The 27851-nt window shown below is 40.7% G+C and overlaps 1 protein-coding gene and 1 long non-coding RNA gene across 2 annotated transcripts in view; both read left to right on the top strand.

Moving 5' to 3' along the window:
• The window catches only part of CNTNAP2 (contactin associated protein 2), a 1664903-nt gene that overhangs the window by 746170 nt on the left and 890882 nt on the right, over positions 1–27851 (top strand). The gene's annotated exons all lie outside the window — the stretch shown is intronic.
• On the top strand, positions 38–22829 carry LOC122458878. Its single transcript, XR_006279179.1, has 4 exons — positions 38–47; positions 2991–2997; positions 5606–5609; positions 22457–22829. It is a non-coding gene; the product is annotated as an uncharacterized LOC122458878 (long non-coding RNA).

Below are 27851 nucleotides of genomic sequence, written 5' to 3'. Positions count from 1 at the left end.
GCTTTAACATTCTTGACCATTTACCATTTCTCTGCTGATGTACATTGGTAAACATATGATGCATGGACTTTCACCTCTTTCTCCTTCAATGGTATTATGGGATGCATAAAAGTAAATCATGTTTGTAAGAGTTTGGAAGTTCTAGACCTGAATGATCAAGGATACTATTGCTAAAGTTTTCAGTTTTTATACAACAATGTAGGTTCCTAAATCCATATTTAGGCACTTTAAAAAAATGGAGGGCTGCTTGTACAAATTAAAAGGCTGTGAGAGGAGTGAGATCATTCTGACTCTGTTGTGGTTTGGATAGAGTCTTCTTTTTGAGAACATGAACATTCTGGAAGGACATCTGCCTTTCAATTGTCAAGATGGCTCACATCCATGGGATCATGCTGGACTTCTAACTGGTACTGGATTATCAAGTATGTCTCCTAGAAATACCCTTTTCTATATATTGCTAGCCAGAAGATCTCACCTCATTCCATCAGGCTTAACTACTGTGACCTACATTTATGACCTCCAACATTAATCAAAATCATTTTTCCTTGGAATGAAACTGCTGACCCTGTAAAAAAGCTCAAGTTTGTTTGGAAGGCAGTAGCATTCCCACTACTGAACAACACAGGTCACTGAAACTACAATTTGTTAGTCCCCAAATAAATTTGTTAGTCTCTAAGGTGCCACAAGTACTCCTCGTTCTTTTTGCTGAAACTATATCAGTTGCCAGTGTTTGGATAACTGCACTGGTGCCCAATTAAATACAGATTCAAGTTCAAAATCTTAGTTTAGATATTGAAAGCACTATACAGGACTAGCCCTAGCTACCCAAGAAACTGCCTCTCCCTCCATGAACAATGACCTACCTCCACATCCACTAGAACAATGTAGATGTCATCCTAGGGAATGAGATGTGTGAGACAGAGCTTTCTTGGTAGCTGGACCACAACTTCAGAACCTTCCCAATAAAAATTAGAATGACCATGGACAAACATCATTGTCTTTGGAACAAAATGCAAAGCTTATTTCATTGGTGTAGCCTTTCCTCAATATAAAATTGGGGGAGTGGGAAGAAGGTCAGTAGGGGGATGAAGATAGTAAAACATGACATAGAAATACATGTAGTAAGAGACCATTTGAGGTGAAGTGGCAGTTCACATGTATCACATGGAAAAATGAAAAAAACACCATATCACTCTACGCATACAGTTTTCACAAAACGTCACTCCCTGTCTGACCTCTCAGTCCTCATCCTCAAAGGAAACCTGCAAAACACCTTCAAAAGATAAGCCTGGAAGTTTAAATTCATAACGTTGTCAGACATTGGATTTATGGCTCATTATAACAAACTGTAATCCAGTAACATCCTTTGTCCTACAACTGCAGAGTGTTAACTCCCCATTTAATCTTGAATGGTCTCTTTCAACATGTGTTAACTCCTTATGCTAAACCATCTTTTCCACCTTGTATTTAGCTGTGATATTCAGATTACCTTTTCCAGACCTGACAAATAGCTCTGTGTAAGCTTGAAACAGGAGTTGGTCCAATAACAGCTATTACCTCACACACTTTGTGTCTCTAATATTCTGGGACCTACATGGCTACAACAACACTGTGAACAAGAAGAGAAAAGCTAGTTCTTTTGAAATCTTTAATTTCCCAACGCAGTCAGGTGAGTTATTAATAAACACAGTATAAAACCCTGGATATTGACAGACACTGTTCTTTATTAATAGCAAAATCACACTGAAATGAGTAGCATTCCTATATCATTGTTTTAAGCAGAAGACCTTGTGTAGAAGAAATAATACAGTTCAGAGTGGGAATGATATGGCTGCTCATACATCTTTAAGACATCAGGATTATTCAAAGAGCAGATGCACATAAGCTATATAAAATAATGAAATACAAAAAGCTGCATTACCAGGACACAGTTAAGAGTTTTTACTGTTGATGGTTTGTTCTATGTTTTCTATAATTCTTAAGAAACTTGAAAAGTAACATTTACTTTGCTTACAAATTACGTCCTGTTCTACTTGGCAAACTTTCACCAACCCCAGTTCATAAATTGTCAAAGCCAACATGGCTGTTAAGTATTATTCTTTGCTGCTGTTATAAATATTGATGATGAGGTCAGCAATGGTGTCCACATAATTCTGAGAGCAGGGTGTGTAATTCGTTTGACTGGCTGCTTGTCTCTATATCAATGGGGGAAGGGGGGTAAGAAAAAAAAGAAAAGAAAATGTTCATGGTCATGCATCAGTAGTGGCTACTAGGTGTTTGTTTTCCAGTGTGGCTGATTCTTTCCGAATATGGCATAATTTTTAGTGTGGTCCCTACCAAACATCTATTTCTACAACCAAAAAGTTGCACACAAGTATACGCTCCAATACTTTATAGATGCAAACACTCTTGACTAATTCTAACATCCACACATGTACAATTTTTGCGCCTGTGAAACCCATATGTCCCCTTCAGAATATGAGATGAAGTTTACCCCTTAGAATCTAAAAAATTCACTTTACTTTATGTATAATTTGGTGAAGAAAATCAGATGTATATCCTGTACTACTTGATAATGTTCAGCTAAAACAGCAATGAGGGCATGACCAGAACTCCTAAAAAGATACTAGTTAAGAGTTTTGTTCTTATTTGTCTCTGCCTCTGTACTGTAGTTCATATCTCTGTTCATCATGGAGTCTCAGATCAGTGGGTTATCTTTTGATTTTGATATTATTTGCAATTTTTAACATAATAGGTTAAATTCTGGACAAAGTTGCAATCTTCTCTCTGTTTCCTTACTTAATGGTCTTCGTGTTTTATACATTCATTTATTTTGTATTCAAGAACAGTTCATTAGGTGATGTTATAAGCTCCCATTGGCTTCCTTTGTATGAAGCAGGAATAGAGCCCCAAATGAGTTAAAATCCAAATTGAAGTACTTTGTTTTACCAGACACTTACTTGGGAGAAAAACAATAGTGCAATGGATAGGCCAAATGTTCTGTGCTCCCTTTACATCCAGCTACAGGGACATGGCTACACAGATAAATACACATTTACTATTTAATTAGATATAGTGTCCTCCCTTCAACAACCCTTAAGGTTGACTTCTGTTTCTCAAAGGAGCATTTTTCTAGATAAAGCTGCCCTCTGTGTTTTATTGCACTAACCACTTACCTCTTCTGCCTCGCTAGCACAGTCAGCACAAAATTTACCAATGCAACTGGAGAATAAGACATAGGCACCTGAATGTCTTTCGAAAATCTGGCCCTAAAAATGGAGATAGGCACCAAGGGGGATTTTCAAAAGTCCCTAAGTCAGTCAGGTGCTTAGCTCTCATTAACTTGAATGGTAGTTTGGTGCCTAACCTGTTCAGATGCTTTTGAAAATCCCACTTGATGCGTATCTGCATTGTTCACTGCCTAATTTAAAAATCTGGCCCATAAGCATTACATTTTCAAAGTGCTGAACAAACATTATCTAATTCATTAATTAATCTCTGTCTTCAAAGAATCATTCACAGGTGCATTTTGATCACCCTGATTTGCTGTGCAATGGACAAAAAATTCAGGGATTTTATATTCATTTTAGAGAAACTATATTATTCTCCAGATTCACTTGAGAGATTCTGCAAGGATATATCTTGTTGCTTGAAGTGTAACACTCTGGGAGCGCTTTTGTACACTGTCTCTGAGAATACCCCAGAATATTTGAATTTTTGAAAGTTATTCCTAAATTGATAGCCACTTAGCAAGCTACAAAGTACAGTAGAACTAGATCCAACTCTATCCTGGCTTAGAATAGGGGAATCAGCAACACTATTACTCTACATTATGCACCTGAAGTTTGTAACTTATGAAAGAAAAATGTATAGTTCTCTTCATCAATCCTTACTCTGTTCATTGACTCCCAGCTAGTTAGCTGAATTCAGGAACTATTTATGTCTGGTACAGTTACTCTATATACTACAAAATAAAATGGAAAGTTTATATGAACTACAATACCACTTGTGGTATTAGACAATGAAAGAGAAGGTGGGTTTTTTCCATTTCAGATGGTAATAAAAGACCCATAAATATATTTGAGCTGGTCAGAAATTTTCTGATAGGACAGTTTTCCACTGAAAAATGCTGATTTGTTGGAATCACAACATTCTGTGGGAACATGCTGATGTCAACAAAGCTTCCAATGAAATTCAGGCACGTTTCTAGCAGATACCTCCCTATTTTCCTGCCAGCTCGCTCGTCCGCCTCCCGAGCAACCCAGCCTCCTGGGTTCCCTGGTGCTGTTGCAGAGGGGAGCTTCAGAACTGGGGGCTACAGGCTACCAGCTCTTCAGCTGCTTTGGAACCAGGACTCTCAAAACATCCAAATTCCCAGGCTTCTAGCTCCTCAGTAGTCAGCCTGCGGGCTGCCATGGAGCCAAAGCTCCCAGGACTGGGCTTCTAGGTTCTTTGGGAGCATATTTCATTTCAGAAACACCAAAACATTCCCAGCACAGGAACATCTTGGTGTTTCTGTAAAAAAATATTACAAAATTTCACTTCAATGAAAATTTTTGAGGTTTTGGTTTTTCATCCCAGTTTGGGATTGAAAATTTTACAAAATCTTGACATTTCTCATAAAAGGAAAAGTCAGTTTCCTATGAACTCAGGGCCACAGTGAGTATGAGGGAATAAAAGGGGGAGTTTAAAATGTGCCTTTTAGTTCTCTCAAGGGTGATATATCAAAATATGGAGGAATTTCTTACCAGTGGAAAGTAACCTTTAATGTTTGCTAATTGAATTGGATGAGCCTATTATAATCTCAAATCAATGAATTATGACCTGTTGTATGCCACCAGTAAAAAAGAATAAAAATACTATAATCCAAAAAACACTGTATTTGTTGCTCAAGTGACATAAGTTACCTCAGCACCAATCTTTGCAGTTAGAAAAGCAAGTTAGTCTTTAAATTTATGCAATAAGTGATCAGAACTGAGAAGGACTATTTAAGCAAATGCTTAGCTCTCCTCAGAAGTCTGTTACTCAATACAAAGCATCCAAGAGTCACGGTTTAATACTTCATAGTTGTAACTGAGAGTAGGATCATTCCCCCACCCCCATTTTAATGAAACATCAGTGCAGTCATTTGTAAATATGACATGAAATAATATCTGTACAATTAACAGCCTAACTATACTGTAGAAATTGCATAGAAATAGAACTGACTTACACTTGTAGAAGAAAATATGAAGCCAGGTAAAATATGCCACAAATCATTGAGCTCATTCAGACCTGTTTGAGGCTGAGCTGCATCCAGGGAGTGGAGAGCTGCTGAGCCATGCCAGTATGAGTAAGATATTCCCGGGTTCAGTGGTCAGTCCCTATTCAGCAAAACACGTGCTTAAGTGCTTTGCTGAATGGTGATTAATTTCAAAGCATACGTTGGAATGTCCTGCTAAAGAGGACCGTTAAGTGGTGTGTTTAAAGAAACAGTAAGCTTTTTGGACCCTCGTGGGAGAACCTATGTGACAGGTACTCTTGGTATCAACTAGCAGAGGGCACGGGAGACACAGGGATTCCCTGGGTCAGATATTTGCATCATAGTTCACTAAATAGTGGCAAGTGGGGTCTCTATTGAGAGCCAGAAGCCTTCTGGTCATCACAATCATTGCAAAATGTATATATGGATAATATTCAAGGAGTTATGTGTCTATACTGAAAACTACGTTCTTAAGGCAGGTAACCAGGAGGTGACCTGATATGGACAGTTTCCTCTCAAGCAGGAGTAATAGATGCTTCTCTTTGTGTCTGGTTGTTTTGTATTGTGGGTCTTGCAATGTTGGCCTCTTTGTATACTGTGTCAGATTCTGATTAAGAGATTGCAAAATCTACAAAAATAAAAAGAACATATAGGAAAAAACAACCAGGAAGGTATGAATAAAAACAATAGATATTGTGCCTCTTGCTAACCTGCAGAGAGCCACGGGGGCCTGAAGAGACAGTAATTGTGTTGCCCATGACTGGTGGAGTCGGGAAGCGAACCCACATTAGGCACAGACGAGGCTTCCTCACACTAAGGGCAGGTGATAGCAAAGTACCTCACAGCTCTCAGTACCCTTGGTAAGCATCACAATCTGGTATAGGTGTGTTTATACCTGTGTAAATAGTATAGCCTTGTTGGGCTTGCTAGTAATGCTGCCTTCTGCTCATCAATGATGGAAGACAGAATCTACCATACACCATCTCTCTCTTCTCACCTATACAAGAGGAGGCATCATTCTGTATTTAAACAGTACAGTGCCGGATCTATTTAGCATCCTGTATTTCATTCATGTTCCTATGTATATACAAATTATAGACAATCAAAATTATGCTTGATTATTAAAGTTTGGGAAAAAGGATATGCAAGACAGAATATTCTATGTGCAATATGTAAAAATAGAGCCAAAGTGATTCTAATAAGAAACTTAAGTGCTAGAATTTAGATACTGGTCATGCCAAAGCAATGCAGTGCACATAGTAAATTATCAAGCTATAATGACAATTTTTATTCTGAAGTTTCAGGTAGTATTTTACAGTAGTCTGAATAAATATCAGTGTTTCCTCTAAATGACTCAAGAGCAAGAAAATAATAAGATTTTGAACAATAAGGCTAAAAACATAAATTGTAAACTGTAGATCCACTTAATAAGCATTGCACAAAGATAGAAGTATTCAAAGAAAAATACATGATTCATCTTGTCTAACCAGCCTAACCAGTTGTCTAACCAGTTTTATTGGTTTTCTGGGCAGATAGATTTTGTTTATGTCTGTATGTGGCCTAAGTTATACAGGGGAGGTGTTGAAAATTCATCCGATGAAGTGAGCTGTAGCTCCAAAAGCTTATGCTCAAATAAATTTGTTAGTCTCTAAGGTGCCACAAGTACTCCTTTTCTTTTTTGAAAATGAGAAAGGAGTTATAAATTATTTTTCTTTGCAGTGTGTAAAGAGATAGGTGACATTTATGTTCAATATTTAGATACTAACCTTGACATTTGGTTGCAGTGCTAATTTCCAGCTGTTTATGCACATATGAAAAGCTGCCCACATAAATACTACAGTGTATGGCTCAGTTGTGCCTGGCAGCCAACGGCCCCTGTTGGTATGGTGTGGAGCTGCACAATGCGTCACAGAGCTCCAGGGTTCCTGAAGAGCAGTATTAGATGATGCAGTGTAATCCCTTCTATACACCTAATGGGATCCCAACTCATTCCTGTGCCTCTGCTCTTTTGGGGTTAGCTACACATCACAGCACGCTAGGCGAGAACTGCACTTGGGAAAGGGGGTGCAAGTGGGGAAGGCTCCTTGCACTATTCCATCACCCCCTTGAAGATCAGCATAGGCACCAGTCACAATCTACCCATACCACTTGCAGTAGGAAGAGCTGCAGGTGTTATACCACCGTATACAATTATCACCCCTGCTAAGGTTGTTTTAGGTTCAAAAGTAAATAAATGCCATTTATTTCTTAAAATTCTATAAGTCCAATAAAAAATAGTTGTCATGCTATTCACAAATCTTATACTATGGTATTTACCATGCAGTTCATCCTCTTACAGTTCATCGAGTCCTAGCATAAAACAGTTTGACGCTACGCTGAACAGTCATAGGTTGAAAAACTGTGTATGATCTACACCAGATTACTACTTGCTGCTAGGCCATCATGTGCTATGATCCTGTAATGTCACACAGGCCCGTGAAAGGCCCAATTAGTCAATAATTAGCCTTGAGAACAACAAGGGAAAATGAGATACTTATGGAAATGGTGATGTTGGTTCACAAGATGGCACCTTTTGTATCTGTGTAAGAAGAGTTCTGTTGTACAGGAGATCCTATTTTTTTGATGAGACACAAAACTCAGATGCTGATTACAGGTGCTTATTAGGGATTCCAGTGCAGTTTTCATCAGCACATGTCTTGACCAAATCTAATTTCAGTTTGGGTAGTTTCATTCTGCCTCCCTAAATTCCCCCTACCATTCGATTTGTGAAAGCTGCTGTTTACTTTCCACAACCATCCCTACTTCAAATGTTAGACAATTTGAAAATCTTTCCTTAGCTGGAATAAAATGGAGTAATCCTAAAGGTGATCAAGAAAAAAAAAGAATCGTCCTCCTTTATGGTTAAAGCCCACCTCCACCTTTTGAGAGAAAAAATGCCTTCTCTGGATGTACATTTACTTCAGCCTTTGTGGCTTGAATATGAAATCTGATTAACTTACTCTGGCGGTTTCAAGATTCAAAGGGCTTTTTTTTTTCTGATTGATCTGCTATGAACACAAATTCTGAAAAATTTAACCCTGAACTGGTAAATGAAGGGGCCTTATCTTGTCCTCAATACATGCACATAAATGAGAGTTGCATGGTCTAATCAGGGGGAGTTATATATCAGCTACAGGAACTGGGATTAATTTTGCTAGCTAAATAACATAACTTGTAGTAATAAACTTTTTTATTTATGTATAAATCTCCCATTCTCCAAGCACACAACAAAATAAAATTAAAGTATTATTTAAAAAAAAGTCTTGATAATATTCATTGTTTATATCATAGCATTACTGAAGTACATGGTGCTTCTTGGTTCTATATGACAACATAATCCATAAACCAACAAACAGGATTCCCCCAGGAAACTACCTCCAAGTATTCCATTAAATAAAATATATCTTGTTAAACAGAAATGATCAAATTTAATGCATACATTGTTCAAACATTTATTAAATATCACACTGTTCAGCAAAATGTCACTTTTCATTGCAGATTGGAAGCTCTAAAAATCAATTCAGGGTTTCCCTTCTTTGTATATTAGCACTAAAAGAGTACTCAGCAGGAGATAGCTCTGTGTATTTTAGCCTGTTGTGTGGAAGAAACCTTTAAATATGAGCCTTTTTCTATAAATAGACTGGGATTTTGTTTGGTTGCAGCTAAAATTTCATAAACCAAGAAGGTGGTTGGTTATTCTACTGAGAGAGTGTGTGTGGAGGGCGGGAACCAGAAAGATTTGACACTCAATGATTATCAGAGTGTATTGCAACAAATACAACCAGTTCTATCCCAGCTGGGGAAATCGAATGACTATCCCAGTGCCTACATAATACTGGATGAGGGATTAGCTGGCTGAGGCTCAGTCCAGAGATCACTCAGACAATGTTGGAAGGTTGGGAGAAGCAGCTGGGGTTTAGATCATCATTTCTGAATGAAGATGTGCTATTACATCCTGGGATGCTATTGGGTGCCAGGTGGCACCTGTGACCACACTTAGTGGATTGTGGGTTTTTTTGTTTGGTTGTGGTTTGTGTGTGTGTGTGAGAGACCACAAGTAGTGCTTTGTTTGGGTTTTTTGTTTGATTGTTGGGGGGTGTAGGGCTTTTTTTCCCCCCATCTTCTCCTAGTGAGAATAGCACAAACTTTTCTCTCTGCTATAGACTTTGACAAAGCACATGGATGGCTATGACAGTCTAGGTTTGAATTACTATAGTGCACTCTACATGGGCTGTTTATATTGATGCCACTTGGAAGCTGAAGCTAGTGCAAAATGTGGCTACCCGCTTACTAGGTGGAGTTTTATGCTATATCAGTGCCTCATGATATGAGTTGGCTGCCAGTCAGTTTCTGGATGGAATTTATGCTGTAGTCTTAATTTAAATGCTCTAAATGTTTTGGGAGCTGGTTTCCTCTACCTCTCTCTGTGTGCTATATTGCCAGAGTTCAGATAAGCAAAAGCTATTCAGCTCCCTCAATAGAAAAGACAAGGAGCTGAATACAGAACATTCTCTGTTAGAGTATTCTCCATTTGTGAATATATTCTAGAGCCTGAATCAGTTGACGTGCAGATCAGAGTGCAAGTCTCCTCTTTTCCCTGAGGAATTGTGTGGTGTGGACCTGACTTGCAGATTGGACAGGTTTTGTTGCTTTCAGTACAGGGATCATTTTGTTTGCTAGGATTTATTTATTTTATACTAAGAGAACCTGTCCATTGAACTTGAGAATTGACTTTGGAATTAAAGTCTGTGAGGGAGTTCAGGGCTACCTTTTCAAAGGTATTTAGGTACCTAAAGATGCAGGTACTGAGGTGGGATTTTCAAAAGCACCAAGGTGGGAATTAGGCACTTGGGCACTATGGAAAATCCCTCTAGGCACCTTTCTGCATTTTTAGATGCCAAAATACCATTGAAAATTTGCTCCTCAGAGTCTGGGATGGATACAACTATTTTTTTAATCAGTTATGAAATAACCAAGAATAAAAAAAAATTTACTTCCAGAGCTCCAGAATTGTTAGGCTTCAGATATTGTGAAGGGAACACAAGCCTACGGGCACAGTTATTATCTTCTATTTGGATTGGAGCTAGTTTTAAAATATTTTTTTCAATGCTAGGTTAGCTGTCATCCAGGAAGACTGAAAATATGTGAGTTCAATGTGGCACATAATTTTCTGTCCTCCAAGAGTCAGTTCAACAACTACAATGAGAATGACAAGGTTCAAGATGAGTTAGAATTGATTGAGAATCCCAAATATTGGCACTCCCCAAAACACAGATTTTTAAAAGAATTATTGTATACTTTGAGATTTGATGCCAAACTGAAACATTTCTGTTGCTCTTTTCTCTTTGTTTTTTGTAGTCTGTACAAGTCAGTGTAAATGAAATGAAAATCTGACACAACTGTGGTGCTAATGACTGGCTGTCTTTGTTTGCCAAGGTATTAGATATTTAACAAAACACAAATCTTGAGTAGAATCCATGGAGTTATTTAAATAATGTATAATCACACTTGACAAGGTGTTGTATCTTCCAAAGAACTGCTAATGTAGATTCATCACAACCACCAAGTCACATTCTGGGACATGTTCTTAGATTTTTGACTAATTCTGTGGATTTAATAATCCAAGATGATGCTGCAAAGATAAAATCTGCTTTCAGCATTAAATCGGGTCTGATTAAGATGCAATGAAAGAAAGAGCCTCAGATGAATGGCAGGTGGAGAGGAAAAGGGCAATCATTAAAACACAGTAGAGAATTCAGTTTGTGATCTGTATGAATTGACTGGTATAACATATACCATGAATCTTCTTTAAGCTTCTGCACAGTATGCATTTTATCATGTGAAATGCTTTAGTAAGAGTGATTCCAAATTGTACAAATAACTTTTGTAGAGTTGCTGGGATGTTACCTTTTTACTGATTCCTTCATTTTATTTTGTTAGTTTTTAAATGGATATTTTAATAGTGAGTATTCTGAAGTATAAGAATAAAAGTGATAGCAATTATTAATTGGAAAAATGATAGATAAGTGAGGGAAAGGAGGAGTCCATTATGGAAGGAATAGGCTTATTGGAAAGTATTGACATCTACTCCCTTAGCTTATTAGATTCTAAGGCCAGAAAGAACCATTAGAAAACACATTCCCTGTCTTGTCAATGGCCAGGGAGCAAAAAGTAGAGCTGAATGAATTATTTTTTTATTCAGAATCCAAACAGAAAAATCTGAAAAAAAAAGCCCAAACAAAACACTTGTTTAGTTTTAAATTGAAACTGTTTTTTTCAGTATTTCCTGCTGAAACAAAAAACTTGAAAAAAAAGTATTTTGGCGTGAATTAGACATTCAAAATATTGATTAGAAATTGCAATTTTCAATGAAATGTCATTTCAAATTGACATTTTGTGTTGGAAATTTCGATTTGACACAAAATGTCATAATGGTTCATTTGGAAAATACCCAAATGAAGTGTGTTGATATTTCTGGGGGAAAAAAAATTGGCCAAAACTATTTGCCAATTCACAAATTGTTTTGGTGCCCACACATTTTTTCCCCTGGCAAATTTAACATGCATTGAAAAAAGTTTGCAAGCTGAATCAAAGCTCCACGTGAGAGAGACTCTGATGTTGAAGCTCCAGAAATTGTGACAAGTATGTTTGTGTCAGTGTCATAGGAAGATATTTTTAATATTACAGAGGGAAATGACAAATGGGGGTCTTCCCAAATTACTGGTGGGAAAAAGAAGCAAATTCTGCCATCTTTCATCACGTTAAGTAGCACCTCATTTGCCACTGCTGAAATCAGTGGGACAACTTGAAAAGTAAAGTGTTATTTATTGTGAGCAATGATGGACAAAATGGGTCCTAAATTATGTCTGCCTAGCTGCTCCTTATACCTCCCAGTTCTTTCTGCTCACAAAATGAGGCTGTGATCTAGTTACTGGAAAGATGGCAACTTTAATGCTAAATGATGTGGAAGAGACACTTGACTTGGCCAACATGTTCCATGAAAGTTTGACATTGTCATTGTCTTGCACATTCAGTTCTTGAAAGACTTATGACTTCATCCTTTATCTTGAGTGTACACATGTAATCTCCTGCTCTCTCACCCTCATTTCAATGATCTCTTAATGCCTTCACATTCCGTGAAATTAGCTCTAAATACTCAATTATGAAAATGTAGATAAGTGTATAAAATAGAGAATCCTACCTAGTTTTAGAGATGAGGTAGAACAGGAAGAGGATAACAGAGAAGGGCAGAGAGGGAGGGGGGGAAAAGGTTATGAAATAAGTTTTGTCAGAGGGGGGAATCTTTTTACTATCCCTTGAAGTGAACTCTGTCCTCTATCACAAAAGCCTTGCTGGGATGGATAAGGAGAGAGAGAGAGAATAAGAATGTGTTTATTATACATAGCTTATCACAACAATAATATTTCTAAACTGTCCCCCAAACTTCCCTTTCCATATTTCCTTGTGATGGTGTTTCTGACTTATCTATGCAGCAGAAAAAATTAATAGATGGGAAAGAATAGTGTGTTAATTAAAAGATAAACTAACATTATTAAACAGTAATACTGTAGGAATCTACACTGGTCTTCCTAATTAGGTAGCTCTTGCTGCAGGAAGTAGAAAATACAAACAATACAATGTAACATAAAAGGTTCATTATGTCAGTAGTTAGAGAAAAGTGTTGGGGGGAGACACTTCCATTACTGTTCAGTAAGTTGAGATAAAGATGATAGCGGACCATTGTTTTTGTTATATTTTACTATTTCTAAGGTCACATCCATTTTCTTATGAGGGCAGCTAAGAGGAATGAAATATCCACTATCTAGCATCAAAATACTGTGTATGTCTGGTCTTCATTGCTGTGAGACTGTGTAATTATGTATTAGGCAATTAGGCAAAATTATTCTTCTCATTACATAGGAAGAGCTGAGCTAGGTTTGGTAGAGCAGTAAGGATCTGTTTATTTGTCTTTTACATTTGTTTTACTTATTTTTTTCTGTATTTAAAGTTCACTAATGTAGAGTCATGCCTGCAAACCCATGCACACATGAGTAACTACATTTAGCTGAGAAGACCCATTGAGTTCAGTGTGGCTACTCACATGAATAAAGTTATTGGTTTGCAGGATCAGGACCTGCAATATAAAATTAGTATTACAAATGTTAACTAAAAAACTACACACCTTCTCTTAGCTATGTGATTTCCAAACATCCTTAAGTCAAAAGCTAGCACATACAGGTGGGCTTTGCACAGGGGTGAAAGTAAGTTAGAAGACTTACCGGTACGCCGGAGTCCTGAGCGGGGGCGTGGCCTCAACCGGAAGAAGCAGGGCGTTAAATCCCAGGGCCCTTTAAATCACTGAGGAGCCCTGGGGGCTCCTGGTTGCCCCAGCTATCCCAGGGTTCTGGGCTCTGGCAGAGCTTTAAAGAGCCTGGGGCTCCGCTGTGGTAGCAGCTGCCGGAGCCCCGAGCCCTTTAAATCCCCACCTGAGCCCCGCTGCCCGAGCCCTGGGGTAGCGGTGGCCTGGCTCCATCGGGGATTTAAAGGGCCCCGGGGCTCCAGCCACCGCTACCGACCCGGCCTTTTAAATGCCCGCCGGAGCCCCACCACTGCTACCCCAGGGCTCAGGAAGCAGGGCTCAGGCCAGAATTTAAAGGGCCCTGGAGCTCCAGCCGCCGCTACTGCCTCGGAGCCCTTTAAATCCCCTCCAGAGCCCTGCCGCTGCTACCCCGGGGCTCAGGCAGCAGGGCTCAGGCGGGGATTTAAAGGGCCCCGGGGGGGGAGAGGTAGCAGCAGCTAGAGCTCCGGGGCCTGTTAAATCCCTGCGACAGCCCCGCCGCCGCTACCCCAGGGCTTTAAATTGCCCTCTTGGAAAGCCAGTCCTGGTACGGCGCACCGGCTCTTACCAGTACGCTGTATCAGGGTGTACTGGCTTACTTTCACCTCTGGCTTTGCACCATGCTCTAAACATGAGTGGCATATCTAGGAATGGGAGAGGGAAAAAGAGCATCCAACTCTCTTCTGCAAGGTTAATTAGAATCTGGAGACATTAACCTTTAATTTTAAATGTAATTTACCTAGCCCTTTCAACGTGAACCTGGTATAAATCAAATACTGCTTCTCCTGCAGACAGAATCTGTAACAGTTGAAAGAGAGGTGTGAACACTCCCATTCATCTCAGAAGGTTGATAATGCTGAATACTCTGTCTAGAGGATGGTTTAAATATCAATATTTTCAATTATATTATTTTATGAGGTGGGAAAAGCATGAAATTCTTTTTTGAAATCCCAAGATGAATGAGTTTAGGAAACCCATTAGATTTGAAGAGACCAAGTGGCATCCTCTTAATTAAAAAAAAACAACAACCAACCACCAAACACCGCAACAACACACCATTGCGAACACAAATATCAATGCAGGATATATGAACATATTCCTGAAAATGCTAGAATTCAAGAACAATCTACCAGAAGGTTCACATCATTACTAATACTGGTTCAGCTGAAATTATACCTGAAGTAGTAGGATTTTCTTGCAATAATTATTTAGCATAGACAGGGCCAATGAAACAGCTCAAGTGCCTCTGAGTGAAACAAATGCACAGCTCATATCTCCTCTAGGCTTTAATTCTTTCTCTGACTGGACAACAGCAGTGTCCCAAAAGATCAAGAATACCTAAAAGAGAACAGTCTTGAGGATTTCAAACAATTTACTCAATGGACAAGCCAGAAGGGTCAACAATGACTCAATGACTGGGGGAAAAAAGTTTATTTTGTTCTATTAAATAATTTCATTAAATGATTTGATGAAAAAAAAAATCAGTAGAGGAAAAAAATCTACTGAATTTGATTACAAACAGATTAAGAGCTGCATTAAAGTCAATGGGAGATTTTGGCCCATTATTTCACTGGATAATGATATTTTTCTTCTAGAAATGGTTAAAAGGACATCAGTTTATACAGTCGTAGCTGTATCATTGTAATATAAAAAGATAAAACTTGTTTATGAAAATTTTTTATCTACAGAATGCAGAAAAAATTATGAAGATCTTAGTATTTCAGGAGCTTTCGCTATTGTTGCTTTCCCCCCCCCCCCTTGAATTTAAGAGCGGGTTTCTGGAGGATTTTGTGTGTAAATATCTTCTTGAAACAGCTCTTCCTTTCCCATGGAAATTGTTCCCAAAACATTCCCTCTGTCTGTCAAACTAGGCAGAAACAATGTGCCATTCTCTCACCCCTTATGTGACTTTACAGATTGAGTAGGGTTTCATTGGAGTCTGCAGTCAATATTATTTGCATTAATTAATTGATGTTCATATTGCAGTCCTTTGTACTATTTCACCTGTGTAATCCTTCTCTTTCTCTTTTCTGATAATCTCTTGCAAATTGCTGAGCACACATAACACCTAATAATTTCAGAGGGTCCAGGATTGTGCCCAGTCTTAGGGCTGGTCTACACTATTGTTTAAGTTGATGTAACTTATGTCGCTCGGGGGTGTGAAAATGACACCTCCCTGAGAGACAGAAGTTACATAGATTTAAAGTGGCGTCAACGCCAAGATGATATTCCACTACATAGTTTCCACCTCCTGCGGAGAAGGAATAATTATGCCGATGGGACAGTGTCAATGTAGCTGTTACTGTAGATCTGCCCTCAATTACAAGAAAGGCTAACTGAATGTTTGTCTATAAAACCCCAAAACAACAACAACAAAAATCACTCACACACACACACACACACACACACACACACACACACACACACACACACACACACACACACACACACACACACACACACACACACACACCCTCAGGAAAACCAAAAGTCTTTTCTTTTAACCAGAAAACCAAAAATATTTCATTCAGAAATGCTGCCACAGTGCCTCATGAGGGTTATAGTTTGGATGCATTATGCCCCTGTTCTCTTCTATGGGCTGGATTCCGCAGCCAAATTACATTTCCCAGGATGCTATGTGGACAAGGACTCCCATGATATACCACAGTGTCCCAGCAAGAGGATCTCTTGGTGCATCTTGGGAAATGTAGTCCAGCCAAGGAGTTTGGCCTGTAGAAGTGAATGGGGAATAGGCACCCGAACTATAAGTTCCATGAGGCACTGCAGTAGCATTTTAGTTATTCATTTTTTGCCAGAAAAGAAAAGTTGGGAGTGGGAAAGAAACCATTTTGTGACCAGCTCTACTTACACTTACTACTTATTGGCACTGTAATTACAAAAACTGAACTGGCCGGGAAAAAAAAAAGGAATTGTTAGGTCATTTTTGTGAGTATAGGATAAAATAGTTCCCATTCACTTTTCAATGAATGTAATATCTGCAAGCATGATAGACGTCTTCACTGCATTTTTGAAGTGATCCCTAAATCATTATCCAAAGGTTACTTGATAATTAGAGTTTGAGTATTTGGCAAAATCTTTTCAAAACCAGCTTCTTTCACTGCTGATTTTCTTTGCAAACCACACTGAGAACCAGAGAAGGCTTCCTAACACTGCAGAGTAACAGTCCTACACCATCCCCACCCAGTTCCGACACTAAACTTTTTCGAAGGGGTTAGTGAGTCTTCCCTTTTTTGCCTCAGTATAAAACTCCAGCTGTATTTTTGGATGCTGCTTTGACTTAGCCTTTGCATCAGTTGCCATCCTGTGAATCCAGATAAAACTGTTTCCATATAGGCCTTGAGTTCTCAGCATCCCTTACAATTACGTCAAATGGGACTAAAAAGTATACATGACTTTAAGCGTATTGAATTCATGTAAGGCATGCTGTTTCAAGGAATGGAAATGAATCTAGGGCATGGCCCATTTTTTCATGACCTATTTTTGCAGCTGCATGGGTAGTTTAACTGCATGATTGGAGGAACTGAATTAGGTAGCAATCCTGAACCAAACTCCCATAAACCTTTGCACAGTTATGCTAAGAAAAATTACTCGCAGATTAGCTTTGTATTGCATATAGAATGGAAGTGTATTGGAGACATGAATCATCTTGCAGGTGCTTCAGCATGTATGTAACCAAACACAAAATATAATGATCAAGTAAAATATTGTAAACAAGTTAGGGAATAAAAATTCAACTTTGAGAGAGAGAAAGTTAGAACAGAAGTGAAGCAGCAACATGTTTGCCCAGACTGGTGATGTATTAACCTTTACCTTTCCTTGTTGTGCTATCTTTTCTTCAACTAATATAGCTGATTAAGCCTCGGCTATCTGATGCCTCATCAATAATCTAATCTGAATCCTAACAAAGCCCATAACTATAGTTTCCACTTTACTAACAAAGTAATCTACAATAAGGTCATGACACAAACTGTCTAGAACTTGTTTCCTGTTCTCTCCCCCGCCACACACACCCCGATTTTGGGGTCATTATTAAGGTCTCCAAACTCTTTATAACCCAGTAGCTATTTTAATTTATATACTTTCCCCCTTTTTTCCTCAACTTTTTAAAAATGTGTCCAATTTTATTTTATTTTTTAACAACTCATTTAATTTTCTATAATGATAATAGAAAGTGTTCCAGCTGGTAGGTATGTGCTACCAATCCACTATGGAGGCAATACTATTATTAATAATAAAGACACAGAAACTGCTGTCTCGGGTATTGCTTTGTGCATCTTCACAGACAACTCACTTTTGGCCATCATTTCTTGTTTGAGAAGTTAAATGGGATTCATACAAAGTACCCAGAAATTGCAGTTGAGGCTTTTTAAAATTTCATTTACTTGTATTTAGGAATTTATAATATGGAAAGGATCTAAAGGACATTCAATGGCCTGACAGATAGCACCACACTATACTCTGAATCTCACCAATGTCATGTTCTTCCAGATCAGCACGGGGAGCAGAAAAGTGGCCCTCCAATGAGAACAGCAGGTCATCCAAAATGGAGAGTTTAACCAGTGTGGGACACAACAAAAGTGACCCAGAGCATCTAAATGTTCTGATGCTGCTCGCATTGTGCCCAATCCTGCCAAGACTTTACTCACTGGGTTAGATATATTGAGAAGTCACTGGGACTATTTCTGTGAGTGTAGTTACTTGCACATTTAATCTTTGTAGGATCAATGAAAATAGTACACATTTGACAATAGGAAATTCTCTCGGAAAGGAGCTCTGGACCAGTTAGAACTGTATTCATCATATAGCCAGCAATATGAATTGCACCAAATGTGAACAGGTAGACCATACAGGGTGTTACAACTCTAACTCTCCCTAGTAGATGGTCATCAGACTGGGTTAATCAGACTCAACTTTTGGAACCCGGGTGTTTTCAGTGAGTTGAGCCTAGTAGAATCCAGTCTAATTTGGCCTTTCAGACACATTGTGAGTTAAAGACTTACTGTCTGGCTAACTTCCTTGGGATGTGGGACTCTGAATAAATGGCTGTGGAGGATTTGGGAAATTCAACACTGGTTTCAGGGCCTAACAAGGCTGGGTGGCAGAGTTCCATTCCCATGGTCACTCAGGTTTTTGGGATCCTGAAGAGTTAAACCATGGCAAGTAATGTAAGGCGCATAGGCTTTTGGACAAGAGCTTTCTTAATCACGCACACATACTGTACTCTCAGAAAGCACAGGAGAGTTGCAGATCTAAACCAAACAATGAACACCTGAGCACAATCCCTTTCCCTTTGTTCGGGGGTGGGTGCAAGGGAGAGGGAGGAGACAAGTGCTCCCTGCTCTCCCTCCTCCAGTTGTATTTTCTGTTTCTTGCAATGGACTGGCTCTTTTTGCTTGGAAAGCATGTCACTTTTAAAAAGCAGTCTGTGTCATTGATTTCTCACTGTCCTCCTGCTGGGGATTTTGCATGCTCCAATTTCCTTCTCCCTAAACAGATTTCTGAGAAGAGACCCTCTATTCAAAGGCAAAAGGCCCTTCTGGCAGAATCCCCATTGTTCAAGCTGGTGAGAAATATTTGATAATGAAGGCAGCTTGATTGCTTTGTGACACCTTTCCAGACATAGCTTCTCACTACATGCAAGTTCCTGCTATCAAATGGATGAGCTAATTCACAATGACTGGTACAAGAGTTAATAAAACCCCATGGAATTCATAACTGGACACAGACATATTCCCCAAAATGTAATGGATGGCACAGAGGCTTCACTCCACTCTAAAGGTTTTTCTATATAGATCCTGGTCCTATAAAATCATACACATGTGTTAAACTTTAAGCAAATGAATTAAAACCACTGAATACAATGGAACTACTCATGAACATAAAGTTAAGCATATATGTAAATCTTTATGGAATTGGGATCATAAAGTTGAAGGAGGGGAACATTGTTTTTGTTTTTTGTTTTTCTTTCTATAAAGAATATATCTGTAACACCGCATATATTTATTTAATTTTCATTGGTCTAGATCTGCTTTTAGCTGAAAAGCAAAACTTTTTTTTAAGGGACATTAACAGATATCTCCATGCCATATTTATCTGTTGTGTTTGCACTGAATGAAAAATTTCCCATTACTGCCCCGGTTGATAGTTCAATCAGCTATTGACCAGGTTTTTGGCTGTTGCTATTTCACAATTTTCTTAGAATTTCTCTTTGCTATAGTTAAATATTGTGAATCCAAATCTGAACTTCTAAATAAAAGGTAAAATGTATCCTAGGTAAGGGTAAAATATCATTGGCAACTAAAGATTACCCACCCCCTCTAAATAACAGTACCGGATATTGTTCTCTCTCTCTCTCTCTCTCTCTCTCTCTCTCTCTGTGTGTGTGTGTGTGTGTGTGTGTGTGTGTGTGTGTGTGTGTGTGAGAGAGAGAGAGAGAGAGACAATAGCACTGCAGAGTATACTGACATGAAGGATAAAAAGAGTTCATACCGGTGTTAAAATGATCCTTCTTCCTAGGAATCATTATGGCTGCTTTAGCAGGCAAATTAATTAGGTTATGCAGAAATGTTTTTCTTAATCAATTGTTTTTCATTTTAAGAGAGGCGAGATCATTTTTGTTGGAGATCAGAAGAGAAAATCCCATCAGTGTAGGATTAAGGATTGCTTTTTCAGCTCATTTGATAGAATTTTAAATCACCTCTGAGATCTGAGGCATCTAGTACCTTCCAGGTTTAAATCCCTGTGAGTTATGAGCCTCTCCCTATTCATTTCTGATGTCCACACTGAATAAATCTATTGAGGCTGAACGTGGGGAATACCTTCCACATTTCCAAATGGCAAAGCACACAAAGAAGAAAAAGGTGCACAGCACAAATCATATTCAAATTTAGTCTTGTGGAAACACTAAATCCTTTATTTTCTTAAGAGCCAAATCCTTCAATCCTAACTCAAGCTAGACTGCCTACCACCAAAGTTTTTGGAAATGTAGTCTGAGTAAAGACTGTAGGATTTAATACCCAAAGTCAAACAAGTCTTTTGAATAGTTTCACATTATTCAAGTACCAGAGACACTACTTACTGAGGCCCTTGAACAAAAACACAGCCTCATTGTACTTGTTGATGGTAGATTTATCACTGCACATTTGTATTGAATGTTGCTTGCCTATCATAAATAGAACAGTCATGGGTATCCTGAGCTCCAATTAACTATATTCTAGCAATATTCGTAATACATGTTTTTTTCTAAAAAGCTGCAACAAAAAATAACTTTCCTTGGTGTGTTCCTTTAAATCATCTGTTTCTAGTTCAGTTGTCAGAAAATGTACACCATCTGAGTAAATGGTCTGAATTCTCAGGCGGCAACGTGTGGAGCATAACTGCCTTCAGCCCAAGTCTGGAGCTGTTCTAGGGGTGCTACTACAGGGGATGGATTGGGTTGTAACAATTGATGGGGGTCACAGATTTGTCAGCAGTTGATGTTAGATGCAGGGTACCAAACTGATTTATACAGTCCAGTTTCTCTTTCGTTCTGTAAAGAAATAGGCAGATACAAAGATTACTATCAGTTGTATGAAATGTTATAGCATCAATACAAAGAGTTTCTAGAGAGTATGGGATGGGGTAAAGGTGGGCCTCTGGGCCTCTGGGCTGTATCTGTAGGGTTCAGTCTCTGGCTCCTATTAAAAAGATGAAGGGGTATGTGTCATGGAGTTTCCAGAATACATTGGAAGGGCAGATGTGGTAGGCTGGGCTCTACAACTCACGTTAATATGATGAAGACCTGAGTTGTTGTTGTGTCTCCCTTAGTGGAATGACAGAATGGAGGAGGATAGAAGCTCTTCCCCATCTAAATTAGGTATAATAACAAAGTAAAATCATAGTTGTCAAATCCCTGTAAAATAAAACTCATCTGAAAGACAGACATATCCCCGGAGACTTTGTGTGATGAGTCTTGAGCATTAAAATGCTCCTCCATTAACCAAATCCCTGATTATTGGGAGCTTTATGATGTCCCTCGAGACCTTTGTCCAATCAAAGATTTATATATATATACAGCCATGCACACACATACCTGAGAGCATTAAACATACAAATACTACTTGCATTTATCACAGATATCTTCATCTTAATATTACTTAAGTCCCTGTTAGACTTAAAAAAATGCAAACCTAAGTTAAGCATAACATACACATTGCCTAAGAATTTTTCTGATTGTTATCCAGGGGAGCAGAGTCCTTTGTTTTTGAATAAGTGGGGCAGTGTGGGTTTTTTTTCTCCAGTATCCGAAGTAGAAAAGATATTCTATTTCTCAATTCAGTTATTTTACCATGTTTTTTGTTATATATAAATTGTCAGCTTTTCTTCACTTAATATCCTATTAAACATATCTGTCTCCTGTTCCTCACTGCTTTGTCAATCTTGACTTTTCAGTTAATGACAATCTTCCAATGAACAAACCCATGAGTTAGTGAAGTACTTTTTACATATGGCCATAAGCAAAAGAAACCTATCTTCCTGTACAGGTTATTTGAAGTAAAAAGTTTCAGGCAATCTTGAAATAAGTAAGTGGCTTGTCATCCAAACGTATTTCTTAATGTTAGAGTTTAATTATTGTATTTTACTATAACTTAATATTGATGGATGGGATTACATAAAATTGTCACCTTGTGAGTGGCATAGGTTAAAGAATGACCGTTGTGATACAGCATGGCCAGAAGGCAGCAGGAGAATGATTTAGGAGAGATATGTAAGTCCTAGGATGAGGAGAAGCCTTATTCCCTGTAGAGGGAAGAACGGTTTCTATAGATTAATTAAAGTACCTGAAGCCAATTAGAGCACCTGAAGCTAGTCACCTGATACAAACCCCCTGCTTCAATCAGCTAGGGGAAGGAGTTGGAGAAGAGTGGTTTGGAGTTGGAGAAGAGAGTAGTTTGGAGGAGTTGAAGTAGAGGAGAGTCTGGAGAAGTACCATGGCTGGCTAGAAGACCAAGACCCTAGGTAAAGACACACCCAGCTTGTGCAGAGAGAGAGGGCAGGAAGCCCCACAAGCTGAAGAGCAGGAGAAGGAAGTAGCCCAGGGGAAGGAAGCACGAGTTCAAGTGGTTTATCACTATCCCTAAGGCCCCTGGGCTGGGACCTGGAGCAGAGGGCAGGCCCGGGTCCCTCTCTCTCCACTACCCTTCTCTGGGTTACTAGTGGGATAGTAGATACCCTAGTTCAGGGGCAGGAAACTGTGCCCTGAACCCCACCCAAGAAGAGGAAGCGTGGGACCCATCATAATAATACTGGCAATTTGCCACATGTGGTGTTAGCAGTGGGATCTCCATGCTGGGGACTTAAACCAGGGTTAACCAAAACCATCCCATCCCCAAGATGGACGACATGGTCAAGGCTCTAATACAAGCCACTGCAGGAGGCTACCCGAATCCAAGCAACCTCCCAACAGGAGGCGACTCAGGTGCAGCAGGAGACTAATCGGCTGTTGATGAATCAGGCTGCCCAGCTCCGAGCTCTGCTACAGGAGCTGATAAACCAGATGAAGCCCCTTATGGAGTGGAACAACAAAAGCGATGGAACCCGGACTATACGGGCCAGCCATTGCCTACAGAAAATGACACGGGAGGATGATATGGAGGCGTATCTCCTGGCATTTGAGAGAACAGCCCTGCGGGAGGCCTGGCCCCGAGATCAGTGGTCTGGTATCCTCACCCTGTTCCTGTGTGGGGAGGCCCAGAAGGTCTACTATGATATGGCTGCAGAGACTGCGGAGGATTACCCCCAGCTGAAGGTAGAGATCCTGGCCAGATCCAGAGTAACCACAGCGTTGCGAGCCCAAAGGTTTCATGAATGGCAGGTATACAGAGTACAAGACACCCCGATCGCAATTGTTTGACCTGATCCACCTGACCCAGAAATGGCTGCACCCTGAGGCCCTCAACGCTGAAAAAATGATGGAGCTCCTGGTACTGGACCGGTATGTGAGGGGGCTACCACCAGGCCTCCAGGCTTGGGTTGGCCAGAATGACCCCACTACCTACGATAAGTTGGTCTCCCTCGTGGAAAGATAGCTGGCAGCCCGTGAACTGTTCCAGACCCCAGGGGGTGAGACACAGCAAACCAGGAAGACAGCGCCAAACCCAAGGCCCCGGATTGTCAAGAACTACAGAAGAACCATAATTGGGAGGAAAGACACTGAAGAATGGCCCGAGGCCAAGAAGGGACCTGGGTGTTTGGGAAGAGAGGGCTGTGGGGGCTGACCAAATAGCCCCAGGCAGAGGGCGGCAACCAGGATAAGGGGTCTGTGTTACAAGTGTGGGAAATTGGGGCATACAGCAGCCCAAAGCCCCAACAGGGAAGAGCCTATGCAGTGCAATCTGGGGGATCCTGGGGAACAATGTGGCCTAATTGGCCTGGTAGGGGTCGCAGTGACCTCATATAGGTATACAAGGTCACTAAAGATGAATGGTATTGCGACCATAGCATTAGTAGATTCCAGGAGTGGTGTCACACTGGTCTCAGGGAAGTTGGTGGGGCAAGACCAACTAACCTGGGTCAAAACCACAGGAGTAACGTGCGTTCATGACACTGTAAATTTCTGTCCCACAATCCCAGTATGGATTGAGATCCAGGGAAACACTACCAGGGTAACTGCAGGGGTGGTCCCTAGGCTTTCCATACCCGGACCTAATTGGTAGGGACTTCCCCTGGTTTGAGAACTTACTCCCGCCAGTAGAGCAAAGGGAGGGTAGCAACCCCCGGGCTGAGATGGAAGCACCTACAGGTAGCCTCACCCCAATTTTTTCCAAATTTGCCCCGGAGCTATTTTCATTCCTTGGGAAACCCCGAAAGTCTAGGCAGGAAAAGAGGGCAGATAAAAGGCTAGGGACTAGGATTCTAGCAGAGAACCAGAAAGCCTCCCTTGCTGGTAAGTGAACCCATTCAGGAGGCCAGGAGACAATTCAGACCAGTGAAGACTCAGCGGTGGTTCCTAGCCTAAGTAGGGCCAACCCAAGGGGCAGAGAAGAAATAGGTCCCATGGAGTTAGGTCAAATCGGTACCGCACATGAGAATTTCGGGCAGGACCAAGCCAATGACCCTCTATATGTGAATGTGAGGGAGGAGGTAGTGGAAGTAAATGGTGTACCCGTGGAAGGAAAGACCAAAGGCCCAAGGCCGTATTATGTGATCAAACGTGATCTGTTGTACCGAATAGTGAAAATTCGAGGGGAAGTAGAGCAGCTCTTAGTCCCATGGAAACACACAAGGACTGTACGAGAGTTAGCTCACAGTCATTTATTTGGGGGACACCTAGGAGTAGACAAGACACTTGATAGAGTCCTAAGAAGATTTTATTGGCCAGGAATACATGCGGAGGAATACAATGCTATTGTACCTCCTGCCCAGAATGCCAGTTGCATAGCCCCCGACCTCACTTGCTGGCCCTTTTAGTACCTTTGCCTATTATTGAAGTCCCTTTTGAAAGGATAGCCATGGATCTAGTGCGCCCGCTGGAAAGATCAGCACGGAGCCAACAAAATGTATTAGTCATCCTTGACAATGCCACACGGTATCCAGAAGCCATTCCTTTAAGAAACCCTACATCCAAGGCAATAGCAAAAGAACTACTACAGGTTTTTGCCAGAGTAGGCATCCCTAAGGAGATCCTAACTGACCAAGGAACCTCTTTCATGTTGAAATTAATGAAGGACTTATGTACCCTGCTCCATATCTATGCCATACGGACCTCAGTCTACCATCCACAAATAGATGGGTTAGTCGAGCGGCTTAACTGCACCCTTAAAGGTATGATCCGGAAGGTGGTAGCATAGGACAGAAAAGACTGGGATACCCTTCTACCACACCTAATGTTTGCAATATGGGAAGTTCCCCAAGTGTCCACAGGTTTCTTTCCCTTTGAGCTACTATACAGATGCCACCCACGTGGAATATTAGATATCACCAAGGAGGACTGGGAAGAACAACCCAACCCAGGAAAGAATGTCATTGAGCATGTGACACAGATGAGAGAGTGAGTAACTCGAGTAACCACTATAGTATGAGAACATTTGGAAAAAGCACAAGGGACCCAGTGGACATATTACAACCGCCAGGCAAAAGTACGGAAATTTCAGCCGGGAGAATGGGTGATGCCAACAGCTAAAAGCAAACTCCTGGCCAGCTGGCATGGGCCATATGAGATAGTGGAAGCCATTGGGGAAATGGACTATAAGGTCAGACAACCAGACCACCAAAGACCAGAGCAGATCTACCACGTAAACTTACCAAAGCCCTGGCATGACCAAGAGACGTGCCTCGTCATTCGGAGAGCTCCACCTCAGACAGACGACCCACAGGGGCAGGTGAGGATATCCTCCGAGTTAGCCCCAGAACAACGAACAGAGGTCATTGATAGATCCAACGGAACCAAGATGTGTTCTGTACACAGCTGGGCCGTACGACACTGGTCCAACATCATATCATCACCAGGCCCGGAATAAGGTTGATGATAAGACCGTACCAGATACTGGAAGCTAAAAGAGAGGAAATTAGGACAGAAGTGAAGAAGATGTTGGAACTTGGGGTTATTGAAGAATCCCACAGTGGTCCAGCACTATTGTCCTAGTACCCAAGCCTGACGGCACCCTGAGGTTTTGCAACGACTTCCGGAAGTTGAATGAAGTATCCCAATTCGATGCCTATCCGATACCACGTGTCAACAAGCTAGTTAATCAGTTAGGCAAGGCCCGATACCTCACCTCTCTGGACCTGACCAAAGGATATTGGCAAATTCCCCTGGCCAAGAACGCCAAGGAGAAGACTGCTTTCTCTATACCTGAAGGCTTGTTCCAATACACTGTCCTCCCTTTCGGACTCCATGATGCCCCTGCAACATTCCAACGACTTATGGATAAATGGCTGTGACCCCATGCCAGGTATGCCGCCGCCTATTTAGACAACATAGTCATCCATAGCCCTGACTGGGAAATACACCTAGGGAAAGTAGAAGCGGAACTAGGCGCCCTGTGGAAGGCCGGCCTCACTGTCAACCCTCTCAAGTGTGTGATAGGACTAGCTGAGGCCAGATACCTCGGGTATGTAGTAGGGAGAGGCTTGGTAAAACCCCCATGGAACAAAGTGGAGGCAATACAAGATTGGCCTCGGTCAGTCTGTAAAAAGCAGGACAGAACATTTCTCGGGTTAGTAGGGTACTATCAGAGATTCATCCCTCATTTTTGCCACTAGAGCAGGGCCATTGACAGACCTGATAAAGGCTCAGGGCCCCGAAACAGTAAAATAGTCTGATGCAGCAGAAGGAGCATTTGCAGATTTAAGGACAGCCCTTTGCTGCCATCCAGTACTCATAGCCCCGGACTTCAAGAAAGAATTTGTCCTACAAACAGATGCCTCGGAAGTAGGGCTAGGAGTCGTCCTTTCACAGATGGTAGGGGAGGAGGAATACCCGATCCTGTACCTCAGCTGGAAGCTCCTCCCCAGGGAACAAAAGTATGCAGTTGTTGAAAAGGAATGTCTGGTGATAAAATGGGCCATGGACACTCTCCACTACTACCTACTGGGGCAGTGATTTACCCTGGTGACAGACCATGCCCCACTCCAGTGGATGCACTGAAACAAGGAGAAGAATGCAAGAGTGACTAGATTGTAGGTAAGAATAAGGCACAGAGCAGGAAATAGGAACAGAGTTGTATCAGGAGGCAGGCAAGAGCAGGGTCCAATGTGGCAGCAACAGGAAGTCTGTATAATTGCTTACACAGTGCACATGGTTTGCTTCCTGGCTTAAGTAGCAGGTGTGAGCCAATCAGGTGGCTCAGGAACTTGGGTGTTCAGCTAGAACATCGTGAGCTTCCAGACGACTGGCCAGATGCTGTTTTGCTCATCTCCCTTGGTGACGACAAGGGATTGTCAGCGATCCAGGGCCCCCACAGCCCTGGATTCTAGACTTCCACCCTCAGACCTTTACACTGAATCCTGAGGGACTTGCTCATTAAAGATAATGGGGAGTATACTCTGAGTAAGGACTGTAAAATTTGGCTCACTGTGAGGTGACAAGATTATATAGTCTAGGGCATATCACTAACTTTTGCAGTTGGTTGAATAATAATAAAAATTAATAATTAGTTTCTAATTGTTGAAAATCATTAGTGTGTAATGTACTTGATGAGTAAAATTAGACCAGCTAAACATGTCCTGGAA

This window comes from Dermochelys coriacea, chromosome 2, assembly GCF_009764565.3.
Source record: "Dermochelys coriacea isolate rDerCor1 chromosome 2, rDerCor1.pri.v4, whole genome shotgun sequence".
Taxonomy (NCBI): Eukaryota; Metazoa; Chordata; order Testudines; family Dermochelyidae; genus Dermochelys; species Dermochelys coriacea.
The sequence above is the reverse complement of the archived record's forward strand: the minus strand, read 5'-3'. Positions and strand labels throughout refer to the sequence as shown.